This window comes from Solanum lycopersicum, chromosome 12, assembly GCF_036512215.1.
Source record: "Solanum lycopersicum chromosome 12, SLM_r2.1".
Taxonomy (NCBI): domain Eukaryota; kingdom Viridiplantae; phylum Streptophyta; class Magnoliopsida; order Solanales; family Solanaceae; genus Solanum; species Solanum lycopersicum.
Window position 1 is genome coordinate 7,718,584 of NC_090811.1, and position 21,101 is coordinate 7,739,684.

Here is a 21,101-nt window from a genome sequence, read left to right on the forward strand (position 1 = left end):
ATAAAAGTTAACATATACCTCGTAGGAAAATTTTATTTTATACTAGGCACTTAATGTCAGTTATGTGAGGGCCTCTTTGCCTGCCACTTGTATATTGTGGACCTAAAATTGTCTTGTTTCAATTTCTTACTTTTTCCTCCAATTTTAATCATTTATTTGCTTTTCCTCTTCGCAATATTGTATTTTTTTTTTGGGCTCTTAACTATTAATGTAAAATTTTATTTTACTATTATTGACAAATTTTGGATTTAAAAGTAAATGGAAAAAAGATATTTAAGAAAAAATAAAAATATATGTCAGAACTCAAAAAATTTTAAATTCATATTTTTTTTTATGAATTTGAAGAAATTGATGATAGTAAAACTACAAACTAAATTAAATTCTGACTAGCAAAATAGAAATTCATGTAGTCAACTATCTGAACTACTAAGATTCAGTCCGCCTTATTTCTTACAGTTAAATACGCAATTTGATTTTAGTTTTTAAATTTTGTTCATTTGTTTATTTTTTGGGGTTTCGATCCTAATCACTCAATTATTAATTATTAAATTTGTTTTTTGTTTATTCTATGACCATTTAATGAATCTAAATGCTTAAAATTTATAACAATATGTTTATGATACTAAGCACTCATTATATACATATATATATTTTTTTTTGTTAAATTCTCTATTTGCTTGACATCTATCCAATAATATATTATTGCTACTATTAATTTTGTCTCTCTTATTTAAATTTTTTCTTTATGTTTGTGTTTGGTGGTATTTTAAATGGGAAATGAAAATTTTAAAAATCTATTTTTTCCTAAGGGTTTACAAAAATTAATAGAAAAAAGTCAACCAAGTGCCTTTTTAAAAGCACAAATAACCTAGTATCAATACATTTTTATTTCACTGAGAGGTAAGTCAAAAAAAAAAAAGTTATAGGAAGTTAGGAACGATGGTATAAAATGGTGCAAAGAAAACAATACAAAGTGAAAACTAATTAAAATTTGAGAAAATGAAAGAGTGAGAGAAAAAGTGTGATGAGAAGGAAAGAAAAGGGACCCACTAATACATTTGTTAAAAGAAATTACTTTATATAATTATTGTTGGTTGTACCTCAATCATCTTAGTAAACTTTCACGACGATTTTTGATTGCTAAAGCTCATCAATGACAACTCTTAAGATCAGATGAGATTAATTCCGTTTCTGAGTGATTTAACAAACTTATATATATATATATATATATATATATATATATATATATATATATATATATATATATATATATCAGACTCATCTTTTAAAGGTGCTACTCCTTCCTCAAACCAAGTCTATGTTATGATAATTGAGGATGAAATCCAATACTTTTAGCTCCTATCATGTGGTCAAAGTTATTGACAAATCTAATCCAATTGCCACGCACATTAATAAACCTCAAGGTTATAATCATGGAAATGTTGCCAATCTGTGTTAAGAAAATCAGAAATTACTGGTTGTAATAAATCATTCAGAAACACGAAGTAACTGAGATTTTTAGAACCAGTAAATAAGATGAACATAAATTTATTTGTAAAAAATAATTTAATCTGTAAAACTTACCAGAATGTTGAATACTTTTTTATTTCTCTTTTTAGGAAGAAAATCAAGTCCACTGAATTCACAGTGTCCCCTTAAGGAAATTATTCCCCTCTAGTATCCGAGGTTTGATTTGGAATATAACCTCCCAGGGTAAAATGATCTTAATCAGTAGAGTATAGATACCAAAAACTCTACTGTCAGCGAGTCAATCCACAACAGGAAAGTACACGAAGAAATATATGTTTTTTAAGTAGAAGGAAGATCAGAAAATTCGTTAGTAAATATTCTGAATACTGAATGGTATTTATAGGCAAGAATAATATATTCTGAAAGGTTGCTACCCTTTCAGAATTGACACGACCATTAATGAAAGGTTGCAAACTTTCAAATGGTATTGACTGGCGGGAAATTTTGAATATAACGGTTGAAAAATTATTTTTGGCCATTTAAATTAATTAATAAATAATTAAAATAAATTTTGTCCAAAAAATTATCTCTCGATCGATCATTTGCCAAAGCCAAAGCCGAAGCCGAAGCCGAAGCGAGCGAGCGACGACGACGACGACGGCGCGAGGGGGGTCCCTCTTTCCAACCCTTTTAACAATTAATAGGAGTGTTTATTTATTTAAACTCTCCTCTTTTCATTTCCATTACCGATGAGGGACTATTACCTTTTTCAATAAAGCATTAGAAGACTTTTCAAGTTCCCAACCTTTCAAGTTCTAAACTTTTTAAATTCCTCTCCTTCCCTCTATTTTCCATCAATTCTTGCTACATACCCAACAATCCCCCACATTGATGGGGAATAGTTATAACATAGGAATGCACGGACAATTGTGTACTTTACAAGCAAGGATTAATTGCATTTGGATAAGTAGGTTTCTCCTTGGACTTTCCGTAGTGAGCATATGTCGAATATACTCGGTCAATCGGTAGATGTGATATCTTTGAACCGTCGAACTTTGGTGTATACCTAGACAACCATATGTCACATAATTAACCCTTTACTGTTTATGATTCTTACGGTTGTGTTCGTTTCATCCATGAACACCTCCTGGTTTCATGAGTGTATAGAGAATAGGCTTTTCACATAAAATTCTCTTTGAAGCGGCTTCCACTTCACACTCACATAGGTGATTTCTAACCGTGTCATCTCGTAGATACACTATTTGGTCAAATCTACCAAACTTAGCAAATCATTAAAAACTTTAAGCTTTATTAACTTATTAACAAGCCTTAAAGTTTTAACCTTTTCCTGAACATTGTCTTCATCATGAGAATGGATTGAGTTAATTGACAATGTCGAACCGTCAGCCACAACTTTGTTTTTCTCCTTGAATTTAGCTCTTGGGATCTCCAGTCTGCTAGATAGAGTTACCGTCATGTTGACTTGTCCTAAGCCGTAAACCCATTCCCTTAGATGATCTTTCAACTGCCTCTCTCACTAGGCCTTTCGTTAGTGGATCTGACACATTATCGCTTGACTTTACATAGTCAATTGTGATAATTCCACTAGAGAGCAGTTGTCTTATGGTGTTATGTCTACGTCGTATATGACGAGACTTTCCGTTGTACATAACGCTCCCTGCCCTACCTATTGCTGCTTGACTATCGCAATGTATGCAAATTGGTCCAACAGGTTTGGGCAAGAATGGAATATCCTCTAGGAAATTCCGGAGCCATTCCGCTTCTTCACCAGCCTTATCCAAAGCAATGAATTCAGATTCCATTGTGGAGCGAGCAATACATGTCTGTTTGGAAGATTTCCAAGAGACAGCTCCTCCACCAAGTATGAATACATAACCACTCGTGGATTTTACATCATTTGACCCGGTGATCCAATTTGCATCACTATATCCTTCAATCACAGCAGGATATTTATTATAATGCAAAGCATAATGTTGTGTCCATTTTAGATAACCCAACACACGTTTCATAGCCATCCAGTGAGTTTGATTCGGATTACTAGTGTACCGACTCAGTTTACTAATAGCACATGCTATATCTGGTCGCGTGCAGTTCATAGTATACATCAAACTTCCCAACACTCTGGCATATTCCAATTGAGAGTCACTTTGACCTTCATTCTTTTTAAATGTACAACCTAAATCAATTGGAGTGTTGACTACATTGAAATTGAAGTAATTGAACTTATCCAATACTTTTTCAATATAATGAGATTGAGATAATGCCAGTCGTTGGGGAGTTTTGATAATCCTGACCCTTAAGATCAAATCAGCAACTCCTAAGTCTTTCATATCGAACTTGCTGGACAACATGCGCTTAGTAGCATTTATATCGTCAATTTCTTTACTCATTATTAACATGTCATCAACATACAAACAAACAATGACTTCATGATTCATAACGTTTTTAATGTAAACACATTTATCACATTCGTTAATTTTGAATCCATTTGCCAACATTATTTGATCAAATTTAGCATGCCATTGTTTGGGTGCTTGCTTTAGTCCATAAAGTGACTTCACAAGTCTGCACACTTTCTTTTCTTTACCAGGAACTATAAACCTTTCAAGTTGTTCCATGTAAATTTCTTCCTCTAATTCTCCATTTAAGAAGGCTGTCTTTACATCCATTTGGTGGATTTTAAGATCATGCACTGCTGCTAGTGCTATTAACATCCTAATTGATGTTATCCTTGTTACTGGAGAATATGTGTCAAAGTAGTCCAGAACTTCCTTTTGCTTGTACCCTTTGACTACCAGTCTAGACTTATATTTGTCAATAGTCCCATCAGGTTTCATTTTCCTTTTAAAGATCCATTTTGATCCTAAGGGTTTATTTCCTGGAGGAAGATCAGTCAATTCCCAAGTGTGATTGCTTAAAATTGATTCAATCTCACTACTGACTGCTTCTTTCTAATAAGTTGACTCTGATGAAGACATAGCTGCTTTAAATGTTTAAGGCTCATTTTCAAGCAATAGTGCTACATAATCTGGTCCGAAAGAAACAGATTTTCGTTGTCGAGTACTTCGCCTAGGTTCCTCACTAGTTAGAATATTTTCCATTGATTCTTCTCCTGGTCGTTTAGGTCTTTCACTTGTTGACTCATTTTCAGTTTTATACGGATAAATGTTTTCAAAAAAACTCTGCATTATCTGAATCAATTATCGTGTTAACATGAATCTCTGGATTATCAGATTTGTGAACCAAAAATCAACAGGCTTTACTATTCACAGCATACCCAATAAAGACACAATCTATTGTTTTTGGTCCAATTTTAATCCTCTTAGGTAAAGGAACCTCTACCTTGGCTAAACACCCCCACACTTTGAAATATTTCAAGTTGAGTTTTCTTCCTTTCCACAACTCATATGGAATTGATTGTGTTTTTCGATGAGGTACTCTATTGAGTATTTTATTAGCTGTAAGGATGGCTTCCCCCCAAAGATTTCGCGGTGAACCAGAATTGATCATTAAGGCATTCATCATTTCCTTTAATGTTCTGTTCTTCCGTTCTGCCAAACCATTTGACTGTGGTGTATAAGGTGCAGTAGTTTGATGAATAATACCATATTCCAAACATATCTCTGTAAAAGGAGATTCTTATTTTCCACCCCTATCACTCTGAATCATTTTTATCTTTAGATTCAATTGGTTTTCCACTTCATTTTTGTATTGCTTAAATGCATCAATTGCTTCATCCTTACTATTAAGCAAATATACATAACAAAATCGAGTGCAGTCATCAATAAAAGTTATAAAATACTTTTTCCCACCACGAGATGGTGTTGACTTCATATCGCATATATCTGTGTGAATTAAGTCTAAAGTTTTAGAATTTCTTTCAACAGACTTGTAAGGATGTTTAACAAACTTACTTTCCACACAAATTTCACATTTCGACTTATCGCATTTAAAATCAGGCAATACTTCTAGATTAACCAATTTTCGCAGGGCTTTGTAATTTACATGTCCCAAACGGGCATGCCATAAATCACTTAACTCCAATAAGTAAACAGAAGCAGAATTTTTATTAATACTGTCAATAACCATTACATTTAGTTTGAAAAGACCCTCATTGAGGTAGCCCTTTCCTATAAACATTTCATTCTTACTTATTACAGCTTTATCACTAACTAGGACACACTTAAACCCGTTCTTAACGAGTAGTGCAGCAGAAACTAAATTCTTCCTAATAGTAGGGACATGCAGAACATTGTTTAAAGTTAACACTTTGCCGGATGTCATTTTCAACATTACTTTCCCAGTTCCTGCAATCCTTGTTGTTGTTGTGTTTCCCATGAATAAATCTTCATCGTACTCAGCAGGAGTGTACGTTGCTAAGGCTTCTTTTGCAGAGCAAATATGTCTAGTAGCACCTGAGTCGAGAAACCACTCCTTGGGATTTCCAACTAAGTTACATTCTGATATCATTGCACACAAGTCATCTGCATCTTCCATCTTTTCCACGATGTTTGCTTGACTTTTGCCTTTGCCTTTGTTTTTGTCTTTGTCCTTTCTTGGAGAATGACAATCAGAAGATCTATGACTAGCCTTGCCACAATTATAACAGTTGCCTTTGAATTTCTTCTTGGCCTGTTCTGACTTCTGCCCGTTGGACTTCTTTCTCTTTTTGTCTTTGGTAGGAGCTTCTTCAACAATATTAACTCCAATGATTGTTGAACTCTTACGCGACTTCTTTTCGGCATTTTTGTTATCTTCCTCAATCTTGAGACGAATCACAAGATCTTCAAGCTTCATTTCTTTATGCTTGTGCTTTAGATAATTCTTGAAATCATTCCACGAAGGAGGCAACTTCTCGATCGTTGCAGCCACTTGAAAAGCTTCATTTACTACCATATCTTCAGCAATCAGATCATGGAGAATAAGTTGAAGTTCCTGCACTTGTGATCCAACAGTTTTACTATCTACCATTTTATAGTCTAAAAACTTTGCGACCACAAATTTTTTCAAGCATGCATCTTCTGTCTTATATTTCTTCTCAAGTGCATTCCACAACTCTTTTGAAGTTGTTATTGCACTATAGACATTATATATGTCATCCTCTAAAGCACTCAGAATGTAACCTTTACATAGGAAGTCTGACTGTTTCCATGCTTCAACAATCATAAATTTTTTCCCTGTCTGGCATATCATCAGCAGGTACTGGAGTATCTTCACTTGTAAATTTCTGCAGACCAAGAGTGGTAAGCCAGAAAAATACTCGTTGCTGCCATCCTTTGAAATTCACCCCTGTGAATTTACCCGGTTTCTCTGCTTGTGATACAAGAGATCGGGTTGGTGCAGCAACAGCCACTGTAACACCAGTGTTTTCCATTTCTGATAAACAAAATTGATACAATATAAGTAAGCAATAAATTATAATTGCAGACTTAAAGGAGTATAAAATCACAAAGATTTTTGTCTCCACCAGAAACACAGATTTATAAATAATTTCCTTAAGATTGTTGCCAATCTGTGTTAAGAAAATCAGAAATTACTGGTTGTAATAAATCATTCAGAAACACGAAGTAACTGAGATTTTTAGAACCAGTAAATAAGATGAACAGAAATTTATTTGTAAAAAATAATTTAATCTGTAAAACTTACCAGAATGTTGAATACTCTTTTATTTCTCTTTTTAGGAAGAAAATCAAGTCCACTGAATTCACAGTGTCCCCTTAAGGAAATTATTCCCCTCTAGTATCCGAGGTTTGATTTGGAATATAACCTCCCAGGGTAAAATGATCTTAATTAGTAGAGTATAGATACCAAAAACTCTACTGTCAGCGAGTCAATCCACAGCAGGAAAGTACACGAAGAAATATTTGTTTTTTAAGAAGAAGGAAGATCAGAAAATTCGTTAGTAAATATTCTGAATACTGAATGGTATTTATAGGCAAGAATAATATATTCTGAAAGGTTGCTACCCTTTCAGAATTGACACGACCATTAATGAAAGGTTGCAAACTTTCAAATGGTATTGACTGTTCCTGGAAGTTGCAACCTTTCAGAACAGTCATGGCGGGAAATTTTGAATATAACGGAATTTAAAACGGGTCACTCGCGCGGATCCGAGTCGGGTCAGGTTAGCTAAAAAGTTGAAAACATTTCGGTTAAATTCTGTTATCAACTAATTTATTGAAAAATTATTTTTGTCCATTTAAATTAATTAATAAATAATTAAAATAAATTTTATCCAAAAAATTATCTCTCGATCATTTGCCAAAGCCGAAGCGAGCGACGACGACGACGGCGCAAGGGGGGTCCCTCTTTCCAACCCTTTTAACAATTAATAGGAGTGTTTATTTATTTAAACTCTCCTATTTTCATTTCCATTACTGATGAGGGACTATTACCTTTTTCAATAAAGCATTAGAGGACTTTTCAAGTTCCCAACCTTTCAAGTTCTAAACTTTTTAAATTACTCTCCTTCCCTCGATTTCCCATCAATTCTTGCTACATACCCAACAGGAAACACTATGCAGGGATAAAAATATCGCTTCATCGGAAAATTACGTCGTCAAATACTGTTTTTATACCTATATATATTTAAATTGACACCCCAGAACCACGTTGAATTGTTGGTTCAACGGTTCAGGGGCCATAAAATTTTGTCGAACCTTGCTGAAGACAATTTTTTTAACAAAAGGCTTCGGTGATTTTTTGAACTCTTTTTATATCTGTAACTTTTTTTTCTTCAGTTTTAAACGTTTTCTTCCTTTAATTTTTTAAACCAAATGACTTAAATTATCTTTAGTTTAATATTATATTTTTTTAAAAGAAAAAGCACAATTTAGGGATTTAAAAAACAGATGTCCAATTCCAAAATCAAAAGTTTTGAAGAGCAAGAGTCCAAAAACAACTAGGCTAACTGCTTCTCATACTTCAATCGCCATTGCTCGGTGTCAATCTACGTCGTGGTCATGACAACAGTAAGTTCCTACTTTTCTACACCCTGTATTTTTATTTTCCTCGTCCAATTTGTTCTTCTTCTTCTTCTTCTCTTTTTTGTTCAAGTTTGTTCATAAATCTGGTTGTTGACTTGCTGCCATCGTAATGCTCTATTTATATTTACTTGTTTTGTTTAGGATTGATTTATTGATTCCTTATGAATTTTTTGCTTTACAAATTCAGTCTCAAAAATCAAAAATCAGTGAAGAAGTATTTTTTTCCAAGTACCAAAATCAAATTTGGCTTCTAATAGTCAAGTTGCACGGGAAGAAAATCAGAAGTACCACTACATTTCTTTTAAAAGACAAGAAATTGATTTAAATTCTTTAGAATTTGATTCGGCGAAAAGAACTCCAATCTTGAATTATCATCCAAATCCAAATGATCGTGGTGTAATTTGGAGAGAATAAGGTCCTTATGAATCATATTTTTCCTGAAACAGATTTTTTATGGAGACATGCGTCGTTTTAATCCTGAATGGTTTAAAGAGTGTCATGATTGATTGGAATATAGTGTATGTAACGATGCAGCATATTGTTTGAAGTGTTATTTGTTTAAAGATGATAACATTCATCAAGGTGGAGGTGAAGTATTTTCTACGGTAGGATTTAAGAGTTGGAATAAGAAGAAAAGTTTTAAGCTAACATATTAGTGGGCCAAATAACACTCATAATTTGGCAAAAAAGAAAATCGAAGATCTAATGCGACTACAACAGTCTATTACATATGCATTTGAGAGACAATATGATCAAGTTAAGCATGATCATTGGCTTCGCATGTCTGCCTCAATTGATGTAGTAAGACTTCTTTTGAATAAAGGATTTGCATTTCGGGTTCATGATGAATCTAAATCATCACTTAATAGAGGTGATTTTCTTGAAATTCTTTCATGGTATGCGAAACATTGTGATAAAATTGATGATTATGTATTGGAACATGCTCCTCAGAATGACCAAATGACTTATCCAATGATTCAAAAAGATATTGTGACTGCATGTAAGATAGAAACCATCAAAGCTATTATTCAAGAATTAAATGGTGACTATTTTGCTTTATTGGTTGATGAATCTTTTGATGTGTCACGTAAGGAGCAAATTGCTATCTTTTTATGATATGTTGATCGAATGAGCTTTGTAATGGAGCGATTGATTGACATTGTACATGTTCGAGATACTAGTGCTTTATCTTTAAAGAAGGCAATTGTCAATGTACTAGCTCAACATTCATTGAGTCTATCCTATGTGCGCGGACAATGTAATGATGGGGAAAGTAATATGCAAGGCGAGATGAATGGCCTTAAAATGTTGATTAGGCAAGAAAGTGTCTTAGCTCACTCTGTTCATTGTTTTGCTCATCAACTTCAATTAACTCTAGTTGCGGTTTCTAAAAAATGTATTCAAGTGGAGAGCTTGTATTATTGGTTTTCAAATGTTTTGAATGTGTTGGGATCTTCTTTTAAGCGTATGGATGAATTTTGAGATTTTCAAAAAAAAAAAGAATTCAAGAGGCACTAGATATGGGTGAGTTTACAACCGGCACCGACTTGCATCAAAGAACTTGGTATTATAAGAGCCGGTGATACTCGTTGAGGATCTCACTTCAAATCTTTTAGCAACTTTATTCTTATGTTTGGCTCTATTGTTAATGTTCTTGATGCACTTGTCGTTGATGCATATTCTACAGATGAAAGAGCTAAGGCTACAGGATATCTCGTAGCTTGTCAAACATTTAAGATTGCTTTTATGTTGCACTTGATGAGAGATATCTTAGGTATCACAAATGAGCTCAGTATATCCTTGCAAAAGAAAGAACAAGATATTGCAAATGCTATGCTTCTAGTTGAAGTAGCAAAGAGAAGATTGCAAATGCTAAGAGATGATGGATGGGATGCACTTATTGATAAGGTATCTACATTTTGTATCAAGTATAACATTTTGTTACCTAATTTTGATGAGCCATATGTTAATTCTGGAAGATCAAGGGGTAAACTTGCCGACTACACGGTTTTACATCATTATTGTGTTAAAGTATACTGTAAGATTATTGATTGGCAGCTTCAAGAACTCAATGATCGTTTTAATGGATTGACTACTGATTTGCTTCATGGAGTTGCTTGTTTGAATCCACTTGACTCAATAATGATTTTATGTAGTCACCTCATTAAAACAAGTATATGACATCTATACAATAATATATATAGATATATATGACATCTTTCCAAATATATATTATTGCTACTATTAATTTTGTGTCTCTTATTTAAAATTTTTCTATATATTTGTGTTTGGTGGTATTTTAAATATGAAATGAAATTTTTAAAAATCTATTTTTCCTAAGGTTATACAAAAATTAATAGGAAAAGAAGTCAACCAAGTGCCTTTAAAAGCACAAATAACGTAGTATGAATACATTTTTTTCAGTGAGATGTAACACTAAAAAAAAAGCTATGGGAATGATGGTATAAAATGGTGCAACAAAAATGTCTTGCAAAGAAAACAATACAAAGTGAAAAACTAATTAAAATTTGAGAAAATGAAAGAGTGAGACAAAACTGAGTTAAAGTATGCAGCAAATGTAGCAAGAATGTACCTGGTTCATAAAGAAGTCTTGATTAAGAAGAGTTAGTTACAAACTAGTTGCACCTGGTTATATTGAGTGTATTTCACAATGCACAGTGTTTAGTTGGGAAGAAAGTTTTTAGTAGAATTGAAAGATGAGATGAGATGCTATAAATAAGCGATTTGATTGTATAGATCTTAGTTGAGATGATCATTAGCTTCATTTATTTTTCCCATTGTATCAAACCCAATCATCATGACAGTGTAGAGTAGACTTTCACATTGACTTTTGGTTGCTAGAGCTCGACGATGACAACTCTTAAGATTGATCAAAACGATGTCTTATATATGATCAAACTCGTCCATTAAAGGTGCTACTCCTTCCACAAACCAAGTCTATGCTATGATATTGAGGATGAAATCTAACACTTTTAGCTCCTATCATGTGGTCAATGTTATTGACAAATCTAATCCAATTGCCACGCACATTAATAAACATCAAGGTTATAATCATGAAAATACTAAGGTGTGACTATTATCATTTTACTGGAATAATATGAGAAAAATAAGTTATAACACTAGTACTTGACACCGGGGTGGGTGGGTGGGGTGGGGGACATCTAGAGGGTACAATCAATTAAGGATATTAATCTAGCTCCTGGTGGATTTGGAGGGGTACAATAAAAAATATCAAGTATAATATAACAACAATAATAATTAACGTAAAATTATTATATAAAATACAATAATTAATATTAAAATATGAAAAAAAGCATAGAATTACTTTTTTTATTCTAAAAATTCATCTATGCTATCTAAATTGAACAAAGGTTGTGTTAGTGAAAAAACTTACAAGATAATAAAATTGCAAGATTATAATTGAAAATAAAATGAAGAAAGTAATCTCTTCAGGCTGAGGCGCGGATATCTCGCTCTCTTTAAGGAGATTCAAGCCCACTGCAGCAAATGTTTTCACCGGTCCAGCAGTAGTCCTCTTTGACTTGTCCCCTCCAGGATACAACAGCCTTCACAAAGTTAACTCAACAACTCTGGACAAGAGTTGAGTCCAAAGCTCCACAAAAAAGAACACCTCCCTTCAACTAATAAGAACTCTCTTTTAGACTAACTCTTTCACTCTTTGTTTTCTCTTATGAATTGTGTGTCTCTAAAACCAAATGAAGACTACCACTATTTATACTACAAGAAGTCTTCCTAGCAATGAATAGGAAGATAATGGAGGTAGTAAATAGTGAAGATAATGGCCTTAGGAGTTTCATAGGTTACAATGGGAATTACATAGGTTACATAGGTTACAATAGGAATTACATAGGTTACATAAGTTACAATGGGAGTTACATAGGTTACAAAGAGTAATGGAGGAATTAAGAATGAAATACATTGATGGATAACCAATGCTAGTGGATGATGTAGAAGTCATCCATTCCAATGTTCATTCTTATAACTCCAAAATAAAGCAATTTAATATGTTAAATATTAATATTAAAATGTCAATAACCTAACAATACCCCACTCTTTTTAATATTTATATAGGAGAGGATATCAGCTGAAGGAAGACTACTATGCATAATGAAGGTGTGCTCTGCATTGAACCTCCACTTAGTGAAACCGTAACTTTTACTCCAGAGTCGTAGTGGTCTCAGACTTGAACTATGACTTTTTAAGGGAAATAAAATATCACTGCTCATATATAATAATCAAGGTGTTGACATGAGCTTTAATAGCAAGCACGTTATGGCCATGTGCTATCCCGGTTTCATGACTGCATTTGAGAATAAGCCCCATTCTCATAGGAAGCGACCTATTTCCACACATCACATAGGTGAAATCTGTCGAGAGTGCTCCTGTAATATTAACACTCCACCCATACGGGCTACAGATATTCATTAAGAGTTTTATCAACTCAACCTTCACAAACTACAGGAAATAATGCACTCACATCATAGGGAGGGAAAAAAATAGTGCATTTTTCACAACAAGTCATCATATGATTAGTTTTTCCCTTTGAACATGGTTATAGGATTTCTAGTCCCCAGGTTGGGTTTCCTCATATATGAATCAAGGATTTGTAGGCTTCAATCCCATCCCCCTCGATGTGCTCCAGACCTTTTCTCTTGTTAAGGCCTTCGTAAGAGGATCTGCAAGATTATTACAAGATTTGACATAATCAACATTAATGGTACCATTTGTCAAATACGATCTTACATTACTGTGTTTCCTCCTTTTAGGTCTGGATTTACCGTTGTAATAACGGTTTTGAACTCTACCAATTGCAGCGGTGCTATCACAATGAATTAAAATAGGAGGAATTGATTTTTCAAAATAAGGAATTTGAAACAATAGATCTCTTAACCAATTCGCTTCCTCACTAGCTGAAGCTAAAGCAATTAGTTCAGCCTCCATGGTAGAGTTAGCAATTATAGTTTACTTTTTGATCTCCAACAAACAGCAACACCACCTAAAGTAAAGACATAACCAGTTGTAGAACAGGAATCACCTGACAAAGTGTTCCAATCCGCATCACAAAAGCCTTCAAGTACAGCAGGATATTTTTTATAAAACAAACCACAATTTTTCGTTCCAATTAAATATCTCATAACTCTTGTTATAGCATGCCAATGTTCATTACCTGGCTTGCTTGTAAACCTGCCAAGTACTCCTACTGCATATGCAATATTAGGCCTAGTGCAATCAGTCACATATCTCAAACTTCCGATTATACTAGCATATTCTTTTTGATTTATTACATCATTTTCACTTTCAACAGGAAATAAGTGAACACTTGAATCAAAAGGAGTAGCAACATGCTTGCAATCATGAAAGTTATATTTTTTCAAAATTTTCTCAACATAATGTGACTGGTCAAGGAAAATCCCCTCACATGTTCTTGTTATTTTTATTCCAAGAATAAAATTTGCCTCACCAAGATCTTTCATATCAAAACGGCTTCTAAGAACATTTTTAGCTTCATCAATAACATTCATGTTAGAGCCAAAGATCAACAAATCATCAACATATAGGCAAATGATCACATGTGAATTATTCGAAGACTTATAATATATGCACTTATCACACTCATTTGTCTTAAAACCATTTTCAATCATGCATGAATCAAACTTTTCATGCCATTGCTTTGGTGCCTGTTTTAAGCCATATAGGGATTTAGTAAGTTTACATACTTTGCTTTCTTGGCCTGCTTCAACAAAACACTCGGGTTGGTCCATATAAATTTCTTCATTTAGGTCTCCATTTAAAAAAGCAGTTTTTACATCCATTTGATGAATTTGCAAATCAAAAATTGCAGCCATAGCAACTAAAAGTCTAATGGATGTAATTCTTGTTACCGGAGAAAAAGTATCAAAAAATTCTAGGCCTTCTAGTTGTTTAAAACCTTTTGCAACTAGCCTAGCCTTGTATTTATCAATAGAACCATCCAGTTTCAACTTTTTCCTTAAGACCCATTTGCAACCAATTGTTTTACAACCCGGTGGTAAATCAACTAACTTCCAAGTTTTATTAGAAATTAGAGATTTCATTTCATCATTTACAGCCTCTTTCCAAAAAAATAGAATCATGTGAAGATAATGCTTCTTTCAAAGTTAGAGGGTCATTTTTCAACATTAAACACATAAAAATCAGGACCAAAATCTTTTTCTACTCTAGCTCTTTTACTTCTTCTTAACTCAAAATCAACAACATCTTTATTTTTTAAAGTTGAAGTAGAAGAACTAGGTAGTGACAAAATATTTTGTTCAATCCTTTGACCCCCACTATTTTTAGTATCAAAAGGAAATTTATTTTCATGAAAAATAGCATCACCAGATTCTATTACAATATTATCTTCAAGATTAAAAAATCTATAGGCTGTACTATTTGAAGCATAACCAAGAAAAGCACAAGTAGTAACTTTCTTACCCAACTTTGTAATCTTGGGATCCACTAGCCTCACAAAGGCTAGACAACCCCAAACTCTTAGATAACCTAAACTTGGCTTGTAACCTTTCCACAATTTAAAAGGTGTCAATTTAGACTTTTTATGAGGCACACGATTCAACACATAACAAGCAGTTAAGATAGCTTCACCCCAAAAATTTAAAGGTGCATGTGACTCAATTAGCATAGCATTAGTCAATTCAACCAAAGTTCTATTTTTCCTTTCTGCTACTCCATTAGACGAAGGAGAGTAAGGAGGAGTAGTTTCGTGAATTATTTCCAATGATCTAACAAAAGAATTAAACTCATTTGATTCATATTCACGGCCTCTATCACTTCTAATTCTTTTTATTTTTCTTCCAAACTGATTTTCAACCTCATTGAGATAAGTTTTGAAATTTTCAAAAGCATCACTTTTATTTTTCATCAAGTAAACATATGTAAACTTAGAAAAATCATCAATAAAAGTGATAAAATATCTATTACCTCCACGAGTTAGAATTCCACCAAGTTCACAAATATCAGTATGAACTAATTCTAACAAATCAGTTTTTCTTTCAACTTGAAAATGAGGCCTTTTAGTGATCTTGGCTTTACTACAAGCCTCACACTTTTCAAAATTCTTTTTAACCATTGGGATTAATCCTAAACTACTCATGATTCCAACATAACGATCATTAATATGACAGAAACGAGCATGCCAAAAATTAGTAGAAGAAAGCATATAAACAGAAGTAGAAGTTTTATTCATTTCAACATTCAACTTAAACATTCCATCACATGCATACCCCTTCCCCACAAAAATACCTTTCTTCACTATTACATATTGATCAAATTCAATAATTTGTTTAAAGCCTGCTTTATTAAGAAGAAAACTAGACATCAAATTTTTTTCTCATAGAAGGAGTATAAAGTACATTTTTCAATGTTAATATCCTTCCAGAAGTAAAACACAATTCAACATCTCCCTTTCCAAGCACTTGAGTAGTGTGAGCATCACCAAGCATGATAGTTTTGGGCTCCTCAAAATGAGTATATTTTTTAAATCGGTCTTTGTCATAACAGACATGACGGTTTGCACCAGAATCAGCCCACCATCCATCAACATTCCCAACCATGTTTGTGTCGGTAATCACCGCCACAAAAGGTTCTTCGGTAACGTTTGCCTGAGAAATAGGACCACGTTTCCGGAATCTGCAAAATCGAGCAATATGCCCACTCTTGCCACAAACAAAGCATGGTCCCTTTTCTTGAACTTGTTGATTTTGTGCTTGGTGATTTTCACCATTATTTTTCTTGGGAGGTCTACCATTATTTTTCTTGAATTTTTTATTCTTAGGCTTTAAAGAAGTATTCTTATGAGTTTCAGGAGTAGCATTATTCGAAGTAATTAAATTTACCTTCGATGTGATGTTGTTCTCTTCTGTTTGTAAAAGTGCATCTTGGCCTCTTGCTTCTTCTTCCATGCGGATTTTCATTGTCAAGGTTTCAAGAGAGGTTTCCTTTTGTTTGTGGCGCATAGTTTTTTGAAATTCCTTCCAAGAAGGTGGAAGTTTATCCACTATGCCACAAACAATAAGGTTATCTCCAATTTTAACCTCTTCGGACCTAAGCTCTCCAACAATCATGATGAAGTCTTGAGCTTGATCTACCACTGATTTGTTGTCCACCATTTGGAAACGAAAAAATCTACTAGCTGCATATTTTTTTGCTCTGGCCTCTTCGGTATCATACTTACTCTGCAATGCCTTTCAAATTTTCTTTGCACTAGAGTAAGTTCTATCATAATAATCATAAAAATTATCAGATAGACAATTAAGAAGATAATACCGACACTTATAGGAATCACCATCGTACTTTTCCACTTTCTCTAGATGAGAAATAGTTTCATCATCATTCATAGTGGTGATGTCTTCTTTATTTGGATTCTTCTCGGTTAAAGCGTAAGAAACATTGAGAAGACTTAAGTATAAAAGTACTTTACCCTTCCATCTTTTGAAATGGTTACCATTGAACCGAAATGGCTTGTTAAGATCTCCCATCTTGACATCCGCGGTTTTTTCAATTGTAGCCATCTTTGAATCTCCTTAAAATTGTTAGTGAAAAAACTTACAAGATAATAAAATTGCAAGATTACAATTGAAAATAAAATGACGAAAGTAATCTCTTCAGGCCGAGGCGCGGATATCTCGCTCTCTTTAAGGAGATTCAAGCCCACTGTAGCAAATGTTTTCACCGGTCCAGCAGTAGTCCTCTTTGACTTGTCCCCTCCAGGATACAACAGCCTTCACAAAGTTAACTCAACAACTCTGGACAAGAGTTGAGTCCAAAGCTCCACAAAAAAGAACACCTCCCTTCAACTAATAAGAACTCTCTTTTAGACTAACTCTTTCACTCTTTGTTTTCTCTTATGAATTGTGTGTCTCTAAAACCAAATGAAGACTGCCACTATTTATACTACAAGAAGTCTTCCTAGCAATGAATAGGAAGATAATGGAGGTAGTAAATAGTGAAGATAATGGCCTTAGGAGTTTCATAGGTTACAATGGGAATTACATAGGTTACATAGGTTACAATAGGAATTACATAGGTTACATAAGTTACAATGGGAGTTACATAGGTTACAAAGAGTAATGGAGGAATTAAGAATGAAATACATTGATGGATAACCAATGCTAGTGGATGATGTAGAAGTCATCCATTCCAATGTTCATTCTTATAACTCCAAAATAAAGCAATTTAATATGTTAAATATTAATATTAAAATGCCAATAACCTAACAGGTTGTAGTATATATTATCTGAAAATTATGTTAAAATATTACAAATTACAGTGATTAACTTAAATATCTAAAAACCCTATACAAAATTTGATTGAATCTCGAAAATCCATATATAACACATAAAAAAAAAGAGTAATATATATTATCTTAAAATTGCACGGTTGAACAAATTTATACAATTTAATTACTCTTCATAACTATAGTTTGCTATAATTATCACTCGCGACTAACATTATACATTAATTACGCGGGTTAACTTTGAGTTTGTATAATTAGCCACGTTTGTATATATATAATTCGCCAGAATATACAAATACATATGTATAATGTACAATTATCTAAGTGATATACATGTCGCTCTTGCCTCTCTCCTCCCTCTTCCAATCTCGCTCGTCTCTTTCCTCCCTTTCCCAATCTCGCTTGCCATATATACTACAATTATCTAACCAATATATATATATACACACACACACACACACACACACACACACACAATTCACATCTCTCCCATAATCTGTCATCTCTCGCTCGCCTCTCTCCTCCCTCTCTCCATATTGCTCACCTCTGTACTCTCTCTCTCTCTCCCAATATCATTCGCCTCTCTCCTCCCTCTTCTAATCTCGCTTGCCATATATACAAATACATATGTATAATACACAATTATCTAACCAATATACATATTTAATTTACCTCTCTCCCACTCTTTTCCTTCTGTTGCTCGCCTCTCTCCTCCATATAACATGTAACTACGGAATGTAATTATCAAACTATAGCTATAGAGAATAATTAAGCTATTTTTGAGTGGCTATATATGAAAATTCTTAAAAAAAGAATAGTAGAGAAGCAAAAATGATACGGGTCGAAGCTCATGAATCCTAGTTCATCTATTAAGGAGAAATCACCCAATATACACAATTAAGAGTAAATATTACAAGTTTTAAATCTACTTTTAAAAAATTCTTGCTTATAACAATTTAATTACGAGTTATAACATATCACTAAATATTTATAAATTAATTAAATTTTACTTTATTAAATAAGTATTTTTGTATAAGTTTATGTCATTATAAAATTATTTAAATAAAGAATATCCCATTATTATCTCTTACAGGGATTTACATTGATTATTTGTTCCTTATATTATTATTGAAATATTTAAATAAAGAATACCTCATAATTATCTCGAGATTTACATTGATTATTGTTTCTTTTTACAGTTAGAGATCACATCCTCGCACCCACCTAAATCCCTCACCCTACGTCAATCCCACGTTAGAAAACATAAATTTATCTTTCATCCCTTTCATCCATACTCCATTAAAAGTAATTAGGAGAAATATATTATCCATACTATCAAAACAAAAGGGTGGATCTCTAAGTTGTAATTTTCAATAATTATAGTATTTTGGAGAAACCTCGTTTGATAATCGTATTGCAAGAAAGTTTATTTTTCTATTTTCATGGAGGTGAATCAAAGGTGTTTTGAGGTTGATTCTTTCTGGGTTTTGTTGATTTGAGTTCTTACTACGTGGGGAATGATAAAAAATCAAATATTTATTTATTTTGCTAACATTTTTAGGAGATTTGCGGCCTTGGGTAGTGTATATTGGATTTCATTATAGGAGGTAAAGATGTTCTTAAAACCTTGTGTTGTTTGGACTCTTGGAAAGTATCGTTGAGTGTGTTGCTGTGTCCTCCAAAAGTTAATTGCATTTTTTACTACATAGGATATGGTTAAATACATTTAGTAGATTTTTTTGTTAAAATTGTTATATTATGCATATTATTGTTATGAAAGCTGACTTAATGTACGATTTATTTATGAATATGGTATGAATTTTGTTTAACGTTGACATGAATTGGTATAAAATTTGGTATAAAAATGATATGATGTATTACTTATATATAGTGTGGAACTTGTTTAAATCTGGTATGAAGTTGGTACATAATTTAGAAAATTATTTTTTTAAAAAAAAATAATTCTCATTGTGTCTACTAATTTGACATGAAACATGAATAATATTGGTACGAAAGTTGACTTAATATACGATTTATAAATATGGTATGAAATGTGTTCTAACATTGATTAGAAATTAATTTATTGTTGGTATGAAAGCTGACTTAAGTTGTGTATTATTTTTATTAAAATATCATTGGTCCAATTATGTGAATTGATTGTAGTTTGTTAAATCACCTTTTTTTTTTGTATAAATTATGACTAATGTTGTTATGAAATTGATATTTTCTTATAATACAATTTTTTATATAATAAGGTCTCTTTTTCTATTTCTCAAACTAGGTTGATGGCAATGCGGAAAAATAAAGAACGATGATGATGCGATCAGTGAAAATGAAGTAACTGAGGCTATTACTAGCAAATTTTATGGATCTCGCATAGCAAAAGAACATGCTCCAGATACCAGCAATTATCCTACTCCAAAGCTAGAAGATCAAATTTGAGATCGTTGATTGCAACTTAGACTCTTTGATATTTCATGTCTTTTTAACTTTTGAATGATATATATTTTTTATTAATACATTTTTAAGTATTAAATCATATAAAATATGCATTGTTTCTTCAAGTCAGTTATCAACTAAGTTTCAAATGGATATCAAATAACACATAATTATAGTTTACGTTTTGTTTCTTATAAAGTGACTTTTTTATAGTTGAAATAAACATAAAGTGATCTTCCAACGGGATACCAATTGTATACAAAATACATACCAATCGGATAGGTCATTAACTAGTTTTAATTTGAATAACTTGATTTGAAATTTTAAATACTTCTTTTTGTTTCTATTTTTGCTGGTTATAGTTCAAAATCAAATGTTCACCAATTAATATTACATATTTATTATTTATATATTTTTCATGTCGGACACCAGGTGGATACCAAAAGAATAAAAATTGAAAATTACCCTAACTAGTATCTATGAAACTTTAATTGCATACCAAATGGATACCAATTACATACCAACATTACTTAATCAATTGTTCACTATATTTGAGAAATAATGACAATTGATTAAGTGATGTTGGTATTTTGGCTTACATTGTATCTACTTGATCACCACATTTAAAATAAAAAATGACATTAAATTGGATTCAATTTGTATACATTTGATATTTTAACTTGAAAATTTAAGATTAAGATGAAAAAAATAAGAAATATATGAAATTGGTATCCACCTTGTATAAATTTCAGATAATGAAGCTCACAATATAAAACAATGAGCATATTATATTGTATCCACATCAATTACATCTTATTTTATATTTTTTTCAAATCAGACTGTTTTATTCAGAAAAAAATTCTTTGTTTATG

The 21,101-nt window shown here is 32.6% G+C and overlaps 1 long non-coding RNA gene across 1 annotated transcript; it reads left to right on the top strand.

The window, feature by feature from the left end:
* Positions 1-8,351: 8,351 nt before the first annotated feature.
* Positions 8,352-20,336, top strand: LOC138340675 (uncharacterized). Its single transcript, XR_011213419.1, has 3 exons — positions 8,352-8,462; positions 10,165-10,385; positions 20,072-20,336. It is a non-coding gene; the product is annotated as an uncharacterized lncRNA (long non-coding RNA).
* The last annotated feature ends 765 nt before the right edge of the window (positions 20,337-21,101 follow it).